Below are 12,998 nucleotides of genomic sequence, written 5' to 3' on the forward strand. Positions count from 1 at the left end.
TCTTTTGATGTGCATCGTTTCATTATGTAGAGAATAAAATCTAACTACCTGGACAAATGACCACTAACTATTTGTTGTTCCCTGACAAACTAATTTGATGTATAAAATAATATTTTCAATACACTGCAAAAGATAAGAAGAAAATACAAAATACAATGTAGAAGCTTTCTTAAGAGGTTCTGGGTGTATATCAACGAGGACACGTGTACACTCAAGATTACGATGGAAATTCTTCTTTGATTTTGAAAAATCCGCCTTATCATTATCATTCTGTTGTTCAATAAAATTCAACAGCTGCTTTGTCTCTACCTCCGTCCTCAGTCGTAGTAAAAGTTCCAAGCCACACTCTAGCTGCCCTTCTTAGATCTCTAATTTCCGTAGCCCCATTTTCCCAATGACCTATGTCTCACTCCTATGTAATTCTTCTTCTTCCAACAATCTTTTATGTGCTGTTGTAGTTAACACCGGCCGCCACTGATGAGGTTGCAAATAATTGCAGCCTAAACATGTTCTCAAGGACTTTGACACAACCATTTGGTGGAATATTTTCTCACATAATCATGACAAGATCTCAAAATTAATACGGGTTATAATCAGTAGTGAACTTGAAATAATCACCACACTCATAGTGCACACACGCTCATAGATCTTATCAATATTTCTTTCTCACAACATAAACTTTTCACAAGCTTAAATTATAAAAAAAATAATCTTTAGACATCTGATACTCATCAAGGGAGAACCAAACTTATCTTAACCCAAACAAAAAAATGATCTAGTAACCACCCATCGAGCGATACACCCAAGCATACATAACCTCTAATAACATTATCAAATTGCTAGATTAATAACTATTATAAACAAATCATAAGAATGACAAAACTAGATTGAAAGGTTCTCACATTCAATCTCACATAGTCAAAACATGATATTGATGATGAGATAAATCTTAAGTCTATTGAACAACTTTAAATTTTCATGGTAGCTATCCTATAAATTCTCATAAGTAAAGTTGTGCATGTAGAATCACTAGTGTACTTCAACTATCCCAAATAACATCAAATCTTCCATAACTGAATCAACAAGTCTAACCAAGGATGCCGCTCTACCGGGAGGACAATCACATAATTGATACATAATTCAGGTTGAATCACTCTAGATACTCCTTACATAGTGTCTATATCAAATATTTTCATTCATCTGACTCTATCTCTTTGATTTTTCATCAACTCACAATCACTAATTTAGTCCCTATTATTAGTGCGCAAATACTTGGTTTATCAAACCCCACATTCACTGAACTCAACACTTTAATACTAACAAAACATCATAATCACACTAATCATCTACCTTACTCCCAAACCATCATCAGTATTAAACTATTACAAAATATGTGTTCAAACTATGGTTATATCTCTTTCTATTTAAGCATTTCATGAAAAGTACGAGTCTCAAACAAGGCTAGTAGCACTAATTTCAAATTTTATAGTACCTTTCCATCAATATAAAACTACTAAATCACACTCAAAATTAACTCCACACCACTTCCACATACCATGCTTTAGCTAAATTTGTAAACGATCACATACCTCATGCCAACACTTAGGAAAATTCTCGGTCACTCAAATTATTCTGTATACTATAAACTCATAACCTCTATTCACCATCAAATGTCTATTTAATGCATCTTAACATTCTATGTAGTTCCATCAATAGAGGAGTATTAACCCAACTCTAAATTATTATTAACCATGTAGAATTATATCTCATCTTGTACATCATTTGTAAGTTATTTATCATAATTTGAGAAATCTAACCCATTTAACAGACTAAATTTTATACATCAGTATTTGTCACTCAAATCAAAACTCAATCTTTATCAAAGTCAATGATAACCTTATAGTAAGTCTGTACCGAGCTAGTTCAAATCTAACCGTCATATCTAAATTTGTAGGCAAAAATCAATATAACCTTCAACTACACCCAAGGATTTATATGAGAGGTCTTATTCATTCAATGTCCTCAAATTCATCTGATGATGCAAAATTCTAAATATCTTGACCCTTGAATTTATCAGACTCTTGTTTCTCTAGCTCGCTTACCGATCTTATCCTTTTACCAACAACCCGTAACACTTTACTTCACACTCTAAAATCAAAACACTGATGGAAACCCTTCCTAAGATCCTTTAACAATAAAAAATAACAAACTTTATGGTTCAAAACATGAATAAGTTCTTTCACATGCTCAATACCGATGCAATCAACCATTTTTTATCTTATCAATCCATATCTTGATAAAACATATCACCATAAATGTAGACGTATAATAAAAAATTTGAATTGTAAATTCAACTGTGTAACTCAATCCTCTTATCTATCATCATTTGCTCATATCTTGAAGATTTTTAGGAATTCTATATCTAAACTTATCATTGATTGTCTCTTCATAGATCTTCCCATATACTCCACTAAAAATTCAATACTACTCATTAGTAAACTCAAAACCACAAAAGAACTTATCGTCACATTCGTGTTGAACGTATGTACACTCTTTTCTCAAGTCTTATCCAAAAAAATTTAACCAATTTGATGAACATGTAATACTATTACCTTAACCAAAACAAAATAGATAAAACCATACGTCCCTAATCCAATTCTCTACCCCTTTGAAGATACATTTTTTAGTCCTTGTAGTAAGAGAAAATATTCTTGCTCTCCCCCATTTCTGAAGGCTACACATCCCACAAATTCGAGCGGTGACCCAACATCTCCTAAATCGTTCCATAAAATCATATTACTCCCTAAATAGTAAAAAATCACAACCTTAGATACTCGCAAGTCTTTATTACCATACAAAATTCACTTATCCAACATATCCAAATACTGTAGTTTCATCCCAATGACAATCCCTCACAATTTCTTTTAACATCATGCTCAGTTAGCCCTTGTCATCACCACAGAGTGAACTTTTTCCTCGACTTGACACCTTAAACATAGGTGTATACCTATCAAAAGGGACTAACCCAACTTTATACTCATATTTAATAAAATCTTCAATTTACTTTGCATAAGTATATTCACTAGCACTTTCTTTCCCTATAAATTTGTCATTGTAGTATCAATCTACTCTTGAAGGTTAACATAAAATCACATGTCCTCATTTAGAACCCTCAATATACATCTCACAACCTAAATGTATTAATCCTGTACGAAAGATCTACCACTAAAATTTTCCATAAAAATAATGCTCAATCTAACCGCCGGTAGTAATAACTAGTTGGTTTCTCAAATGTGAAAACAATAACGAATCTCACTATCTAAACATGTCATAAAACTGATGAATCTTTAAGTAGTTAGTATTCACACTTGACAATCATTATATTCGTTTCCACGTAAGACTAGTACTGTACCGTGAAAAGCCATTAAATCCATCACTAGAACACATCATACTTATCAAGAAGATCGTACCCAAATAGTCCACACATTTCTACCCATTGAATAGTTGTAAAATATTACTCAATTTGTTCCTTCTTTAGCCCAAGCAATTGAAATTCTTTCTTAGATTAGGTTGATAACAAAAGTAACACACTTTGTAAATCTAACCAAGTAATCATTGGTACTATCATGAGTCTCTTTAAAATACAATCAATGCCTGAAATCATAATAAAAATTCTAACTTCAATTGGCACAATCTAATTTCATCATTCACTAAACAACTCATACATGTTACGAAAACTTCACCAATTGTATTTTCTAAAGTAAAGATATTCATTTTCTAGTTGTCACTTACAAAACTTCTTGAATGTTGTTACATATCTAGATAAAGTACAAAATATGATCTCAGAGGCTGTAACACATATCTTTCATTTCACTAGATTCACGAAATCATCCTCCTTCTATTGCTCAAAGTTTAGGGCATATAATTGAATGAAGAAGCCAGAAAAAGATGCCTTAAGTCATATGTAGTGCCTTTACTAATCGGCACTCAACATGAGGCTACTGCCACATTTTACATCCTCCCGAAACTAGAATGTAACAAACTCAACACTAAGCCTCTCCACTATATTCATTTATGAAGCAGGTCAAAACAATCAAAAATGAAAGCATAAGCATCTTCATAATCAATACCCATGATGAATGAGGGTTTCAACTTTATGAACTTAATAAAAAATCATGTTGATCACTAGCCATTACACGCCTTGTAGTCAATCAAGAAAAAATACATATTTTCAAGGACACATTTTTTTTGTGTTGATATTTCAACTTCTAATACTCTAGTACCTAACAATTTATGAAATAGAGTGTTTAAGTTCAGATACCAAGTTGTATCACCTAGGTATTAATTGGAATCAAGTAGTATCACGAAAGAAAGAAGGAATGAAGTTTTCTTAAAATCCTATAGCCTCTCGAAGAAAAGTAAAGCGCCCCTAAGCTATTCCGCAAGACTTCACTAGAATTGTCCTGTAATGAGATCATCGAACCTAATGCTTTGATACCATGTTTGTCACGATCCAAATTGACTCGTGAGTAAACTTAGCCTCCTAAATAGGCGAACCAAGGAATTCAACTCCAACATATACTAATAATGCAACTACAAATAATAACAATAGTCCAGAAGCTCCTAACTTATAATAGTAACTAATCAAATAAACTTCTAAAGTCTTTTACATATTATTTCCAAAATCTGAAATTCATCACATTAAGGACATTTAATCTTCAAATACTAAGTAAGAGTATCAAAGACACCAAAATAAATGAAATAAAGTAATTTGTGATCGAAAACTAAGGACACCAAGTCATGACCGTGAAAATCCAATACAAGCTCAACTGAATATCTCGCCCATCAACCTGATATGCTGAGACTGGCTAGAGCTTAGGGAGAGTCAAAGTTGCTGGTATACTCGTTGCACTCCACAAAAGAAAAATGAGAAAAACACAAATAAGGCAATATGGAGCAATATGTACTGAGTAGGTATCAACGGCCAACCCAAAATAGAAATTAATATACAATGAATAATACTATAAAATCAACTATGACACTTAACAGGTGACAAGCAACAAACAACATAAGCCAGTGACAACAAAACTAAAGTGAGTACTTAATCAATCAAAATATCAAACACATATGGAGATTCATGCCTCCACACCACGCTCATTTGGGAAATGGGTTATTTTAGATCGAGTACATTAGTTAATTCAATATCTTTTTCCTTTAATGTTACCGTGTCGGAACGTATCACTCCGATCCAATTATACCGTGTCGGAATGTGATACTCCGATCCAATATTTAATCTATCATTTATTATCACCACTTTTCAATTCATTAACAATATTTCATCAAGTCTTCTTTATTCCAGGCATTAGTTCGATAGAGAGGGTTCAAGATTATAAATTTCATGGTCTCACGATTTCAGGCCTCACAAACCACACAACCAAGTTACACAATCGCACAATCAAGTACATAGAGTACTTCACAATATCATTCAATACATGTCAATCACTATTCAAAGTCTATCTATCAAATATAATAAACCATAACCTACCTCCACCAAAGATCTGAAATCAAACAAGCTACTTTTCCATTACCTTTCCTTTCCTCAATGCCTCCACACCTTTCAATTCTATAAAGTATATAAAATTTGTACATTAACAAGTATATAAACACCAAATCTATAATTAATTTCCTAAAGTTCAAGCCGAAGGGTATTCTAAGTTCTTTCTATTAGCGTAACTTTAATGAAGTTAAAATAATACAATAAATTGATATTTAATTATCTATCTCAATACATCAACATATAATTTGTAATAAGATAAAACATTTTACTATTTAAAGGTTCGAGCCACTGGTTACGAAACCAGTGGCAATGAACACCTCCATCTATACACATACACTTTAATACTCTAATTCTTTACATTATTAATGTTCTGTCCTAACTTTTCTCTCACCATTTATCTAACATCAAATACCATACATATGCACACTTTCACTTTATAATATACTCCCTTCTTTTAGAAAAGAATGGTCTAATCTGACTTGGAACAGAGTTTAAGAAAAGAAAGAAAGCTTAAATATGCCACGTGGAAAGATAAAGTTAAAGTGTTGCCAAAAAAGGAAACGAATCATTCTTTTTGAAATAGACTAAAAAGAAAATAGGGACTTTTTTTTGAAACAGATCGAATAATATAATAATATTAATAAATAATTAAAGTTTCGGCCATTGGTTACAAAACCAGTGGCACTACCTCTGAGCCACGTACAAATCCTACCACGGAAGAAATCCACTCACATACAATACTCATCAAACTACACTAATAATTTACAATATAATACTCTTATAATCATACAATATAGCATGACCACCAAGTTACAATCAGTAACTTGCATTGGAGAACATCGTACATAAGCCAAAACAACCACGTATTCATTCCCTTAAAGCTTGTCCTTTACTGTTAATGGTCATTCCCATCATTAAATAATTAATCCTACAATCTATGTTCATACATATAAAATCTACGAAGGTTGATTCTTTATCTGAAATTGTCGTCCTTCGAGGTTGTAGTCTGCATATATGATTCCTATCTAAAACTTATTTCTTTTTACAGAATATTTACTCCTTGGTTATTATTTAAGCCTAATTATAAGAGTAGTAGAAATTATCCACTATTAATTCTAATGTTATTTTTTTTAACTACCAACTAAATAAACTATAAAAACTATCCCATTTATTCTATAATTGCAATTACGAATAATTCAAAATGTCTCTTTAAATCGAAAAGTATTCAATGAAATAAAAAGCTTCAGTACTCAAAACAACCAAAAGGTTCGTTACAATTATTGTACTAGGTAAATTACCCGTGTTTCGCATGAGATTGAACTATTTTACCAAGCTTACATATGATCATTCGGTAATATTCGTATTTTTGATACATAAACTACACTCTCAATAACATTTTGTTCTAAGACAAATCGTTCCTCCGAAATCTTAAAGTGCTATATTTTTTAATTTTTATTTTTGTTATACAAAAATTATTAGTCATAGATATATTTTAAGTATAAGAAAATCTCCCTTGGTCTGATGTAATGAAATTTGTTAAGTTCCAAGAAGTTGTAACAAACAACATCAGACGTTAAAAAAAAAGACAAAAAATGTCAATCAACAATACTACCAAGTAAAGTGGAACATCACATCCATATAAGATCATAATTTACTAAATTCAAATGGATGACCTTGGACTCCTTTCTTATGAACCTCAGATCTCATTTTCTAATATTGTATGCCAGTATATGCTAAAAATGACTCTAAAGTTGTTATTATCATAAATGTTTTTTCTCATTATCTCAAAATCGTCATTACTATTTTTAAGGTTTTATATCACATGCCCCAACATATTTGGACTAAACCGTAGTTATTATTATGGCTATAGTATGCAGTTACAAAAAAAATAATGCTATTATCAACCAAGCACTTGGTTACATCTAAATGTTCAAAACGGGGCATGGTAAATCAAAATTATGACACATAACATATTAAAATCTCAAAACATAATTTTGTGAGCGCTTGAACTCACAAATATCCAAAAATAATATTAAAAAGAATCTTACTTTCCTAACAATCAAGAAGAAAAAGACATGTTGCTTAATACACTTTTCAAAAGATAGTCTTTCGGGTTGTATTCAAGTTTACAGTTTACAAATTTAATTGAAGAAGCCAAAAGAAAGAGTTATTACTTCTTTATCAAACAAATTAAGAACATTATCAAAAGAATGAGTTATCAGTACGACAAGAATGATATTTAACAATAATAAATAACTTAGTTATTGCTAAAAATGTATTTTTCGTAGGTAATTGGTACTCTGTGTAAATGTCCCTAAAGTCTATAGCAACATTAAACCCAATGACAATTAATTAATATCGGTAAAGGTTGTAACACTCTTTGTAAACGTGCATATTTATTGCCAATAAAATATTTTTAGTATAGTGTATTTTGAACATTTGTTAGTTTCACGAGAACTTGATTTCTTATTATGCTCAAAACGAAGAGAAGAAGAAATATGACAAATTAGTTAACTTTCGATAAACGATATGGACTAATTGTCTCTAAAAAAATGTTCTAGGAATAGTGGATGACAGACAAAATGTTTGTACCTAAGAAAAAACAATCAAAATAATATACTAATTGTGACAAGCAATAGAGTAATCATTTTAGTTCTTTTGCCAAACTTCATCATTGGTTCCGTATTAGTTATCAGATATTTGTTTTTGTGTTCTATCAAATATATCACAACCACAAGCAATTTTCCCAAAAAGCATATGAAGAAAACCTATAAAAAGGGACAAAAGAGAAGATAAACTTTCAATCATCTTCATAGAAATTTTGAACATAATTCAAAGAAAGTCACCAAAATTGTCAATCATGCTTGATAAAACTTTAACAAAGTTAAAAAAGGGTCACCAAAATAAAAAAAAAACATTGTCTCTGTTACATGAATCACTATGACTTATAGTAAAACATTAAGCTCCATGAAAACTTTTAGGAATGAAACAAACTTCATAAAAACTTAATTAATGTATTTGAAAAGAAAACCTACATATTAAAATGGCAAGAAATTCCTCTATTTATACAACATAGGGTAATGCGAACATATATTTATTATGCCTTATCGGAAAGGTCAAAACTCTTTGGAAACGTTACAACCCTTCAAAAATGTCACAACCTTCATAAAAGTCACAATTTTTTCATAAAAGTCACAGCTTTTCATAAAAATCACAACTTTTCAAAAAAATCACAATTTTTCAAAAAAGTTATAATTTTTCATTAAAAAAAGAAGACTAATTTTGAAAATAAATAAATTTAAAAGGAAATCATAATTTATGATGATGCCACTTAAGCCAATTTAAGGTTCTCCTTTATATAAAATATGATTTTATTGATATATTTATTTATTAAAGCTAGAATTTTTAATCTTATTTAAATCAACCTACTTGATATTAACACATGTTGATGATTTGATTTTGCTGCAATATTTCAAAGTTTATAGGCCTGTAACTTATATCATTTCTAATTATAATTCTTTGTTCATTATTGTCTACCCGACTTTGATAGATTTCATTAAAATATTAATATTGTTTATTCAAAAAAGAAAAAAAATATTTTTTGTTTTATAAGTTTTTAATTTTTTAGAAGTCGCCACTTAATTAATCTTTATTTTCAAAAGACTTAAACAGATAAAAATTATTTGAAAATAGGAAAGGGGTTCGGGGATTCATATTGTATTTTAAGAAGGTGTTTAAAGCACCTAAAATACCCGTTAAGTACGATTTTTCGGTAACTGACTATCTGGCCAAAAATTATTTGAAATAAAATTATTTAGAATTGCTTGGGAAATAAAACTTAGTTTTATCTAAGTAAAAGTATCTAACTTGCCAAAATTTGTTATTTTGAAACTACTTAATCTTGATTTAATTTTATGTTGCTAAAACATTACGGCGTTCTACGGGGATTGAATTCTTTTAACTTTAAATATAATAGCACATATATATAAGCAAATAGACGATAATACAAAGGGAGGTAGATAGGGAGAGAGAGAGAGGGAGAGATTGGGTCCAACCCGGGTTATCTGTCTGCCTGGACCGGTATTTGGGCCCTCCTGTTTTTGATTTTGATCCGTTCGACTTTTTGAGTTTTCAAGCCACTTTTCTTTTGTACCTAAGCAAATAATAATACAAGAATAAATACAAAAATAGGAAAAACGACAAGGATTTATGCCTGAAAATAAACAAAATACAAAAATGCATAAAATAAAGGGGGTCTTCTAGTCCAACTCCTTCGGCTTTCTTGCTTCCAAAACTTTTTCCTTTTCGGATCTGTCCGTCATTCATGATTGACTGACTCAAAGAAGGAAATCGAGTCTTAATGACTCTCACGAGGTTCAAGGGAGGGGAGTTCACGGTTAACTCAAACGAATTTCTCATGCAATAAAATAGGTAAAGTATATAATTAATATTTGCAATAATTCGGTAAAAGGAAAATTCATTACAATAATATAATACTACGAAAAAAACTACAATCAACATCAATTGTGGGTGTCACATAATTCATGCGCTTCAAATGATGCCAGATGGAAAATTCTAATTTTTCACATTAGGGATAAGCTGGAACAATATGACCCTTTCAATAAAGAAGTCATCACCATACTCGAGAATAAATGTTATCACAGCACGTGGAAAAGTAATACGACAAAATCAAGGAATAACTAAGGGGTCAAAACCCCACTTAGTAGGGGGAGGGAAAACAAGCAAGCATAATTGGCTTAGGATAGAAATGACACATCTTTAGACACACTAATTAAATTGAGAGAATATATAGGAACTAGGCACTTGACAACAGAAAAAATTAAGATAAAAACTAAAAAAAAAACATTATATAACTGCAATGGGGTTTTCTAACGAGAGACAATTCACTTGAATATTAAACACAAACTAAACTTGGAGCTCTGTAACAATGTCGCTATAAATTACTAACAGAACCAAGCATGGAGATTACAGCGAAATGAGCACACACAAAGATTAAAACCATGGAATACACGAAAAGAAATCCTCTTTAAGTTAAAATAAAATATGCATATATTTACAGTATCGAGTCTAAAAATCATGCCATATTCTATTGGAATACGAAAGAAAAACATTTAACATGATGGCTAGATATTAGTCTAATAGTGAATAAACGCAAGGAAAGTTGAGCTCATTTACTTGGACAAAAAAAATGACGGGCATGCTAATATTTATAGAGAATGTTAGGCATAAAAGGATAAAGGGTCTTTAGCATTTTTTTTTTTTTGAGTAATATAGAGAAACTATTTCATCCAAATGGCAAGAATGACATGAAATTCCAATACAAATAGTAACCAAACAGAGGAATATAATTTGTATTGCATTGCACAACTGTCAAACAACACGATAAACCACTTCAAATAAAACTTCCTCAAATTCAGCCCCCCATTTCATAAAAATGATGACTACAATGGAAAAACTCTGCAAGGCTCAAATTCGAACAGCCTTGAGGCTCACAACGTTAATTCAAAATCATACAGTAAATCTGAAGGAATGCAACTACCTAGCATGCTGCAAGGGAATTCGAAGATGCATGACAGTGAGATATACCATCAAAAGGCATTTAAGGCCAAGAAAATCTTAGCTAATTATTCTAAGAATCACTCAAACCAAATAGTAGCTGAGAAACGCATAGAAAAACAGTAAGAAAAAGAGAAAGAGCATCACAACCTTCACCATTAGACACTTGGGACAACCGTGACTTAATTAATTTCATCAAAACCACAATACTAAACAGCAAAGAAAATATACCAAATGACATCGGTACTTTCTATAGGAAAGGACTCCAAGCTTCAGAACTTAATCACATTTGAAATAAAATTTTGGTAGCAAAGGAACTAGGGACCCAATAAGAAACAACAAACTCTTGTAGAACACAAGTATCGATACGAACTAACAAACAGATTCATCACTAATTTGCTTACAGTGAGTCAAAGAGAAAGAAGAGGAAACGATCCTTAACATTAATATATATAGCATCCGAGAGAACAGAGAAATCAGCGACGACACGCTAAAATAAATGTTTGAACTGATAAGCGAGATATTACCTTCGGAGGTGCAGCGAACATGGACGACACGAACAGAGCGACGATCTTTCCCACCACTAAGTTTGAACACGAACATAAAAAATCCAAGTAACCCCGAAAATATTTGTCTTTCGACTCTTGAACTATGCTGCTAAATGAAGAACAAGTTTCACAAGACTTCTGTAAAAAAGTTTTTTTTAGCTAAACTTTGAAATGCCTCTCTGTATTTTGGACTAGAAGGAGCAGCTCGAACAAAAAATTTCAGATACTTCCACAAAATCCTGACCCCAAATTTTCCCCAACCTCTCAACAAGGTGGAGAAAGGGATATTTATAGGAGGAAAAATTAGGGCTCAGATAGGGATAGCGTGGAAAATTCTTGACAAGTTTTGGGCAATGGATTCCATGTGCCATTTCGAAATTTAAATCCCTGGCCACGACGAGCAGGCTGGAATTTTGTATGAACCGTGTACAATTTCCCAATGGAAAGGGACGAGAACCGTCCGATCTTGAGCGAAGGACAACAAATTTCGGAGATCACTCCACCTCTCCTGCGAAAGACACATTTCTTGCTGAAAACGTACAAAATATGCAGAGATTCGCCCAAAGTTGATACAGAAGACGGAACGAAGAGAGAGGGACGATAGCAGCTTTCACGTTGACGCCGTGTATCAACATCATCTAGAGCTTCTCTCTCGCATAGCCTTTGACATTGTCGTCTAGCAAAACGTCGTGATGATGGGGCGAATAGTTGTCTCGTCACGCGTTTCTCACACGTTAAAATGGAAGAAGAGGCGGATGGGTCAGGTTGCGCTGTTGGGCTTAGCTGAATGGGAGTAAAAGGGTTGGGCTAGAAGAAGGAAAAGGTGAGCTGGATTTTTATATTTTAGTTGGATTGTGAGGGAATTGGGCTGGGGATAGAGATTTGGGCTGCGGAAAATCTATGGGAGGCCCAAATTTAGTCTTTTAGCTTAAATGCTGCCATTTTAGTCAAAATAAAATTGTAGACGGTCAATTTGATTAAATAAGACGAATTAACCAAAATTAACAAGCTTCTTAAGACTAACAAAGTAAAATAATTAATTCGAAAATAAACTAATATTTCAAAATATGAGCTAAAATGCTTAAACAAATATCCGTCAACAAAATGATACTATCACTATTGTACTTTTTCTGATTTTAAATATTCGTAAAATTTAAATGATCATACGAATAAATATGCAAGATAATACGATAGTTAAAACAATAGAGACAACGTCAAACCTTATTTAAAATAACTCGCAATTCAAAATTTATTTATTACTGTTGTTTTCATTTTATATATGTATGTATATATATATATATATATATATATATATA

General features: G+C 31.7%; 1 long non-coding RNA gene across 1 annotated transcript; it reads right to left on the reverse strand.

The window, feature by feature from the left end:
• Positions 1-9,496: 9,496 nt before the first annotated feature.
• On the reverse strand, positions 9,497-12,838 carry LOC107032715. Its single transcript, XR_003574877.1, has 2 exons — positions 11,662-12,838; positions 9,497-9,710 (listed from the first exon to the last, which is right to left on the reverse strand). It is a non-coding gene; the product is annotated as an uncharacterized LOC107032715 (long non-coding RNA).
• Positions 12,839-12,998: the final 160 nt, after the last annotated feature.

The sequence above is a fragment of the Solanum pennellii genome, chromosome 10, assembly GCF_001406875.1.
Source record: "Solanum pennellii chromosome 10, SPENNV200".
Taxonomy (NCBI): Eukaryota; Viridiplantae; Streptophyta; class Magnoliopsida; order Solanales; family Solanaceae; genus Solanum; species Solanum pennellii.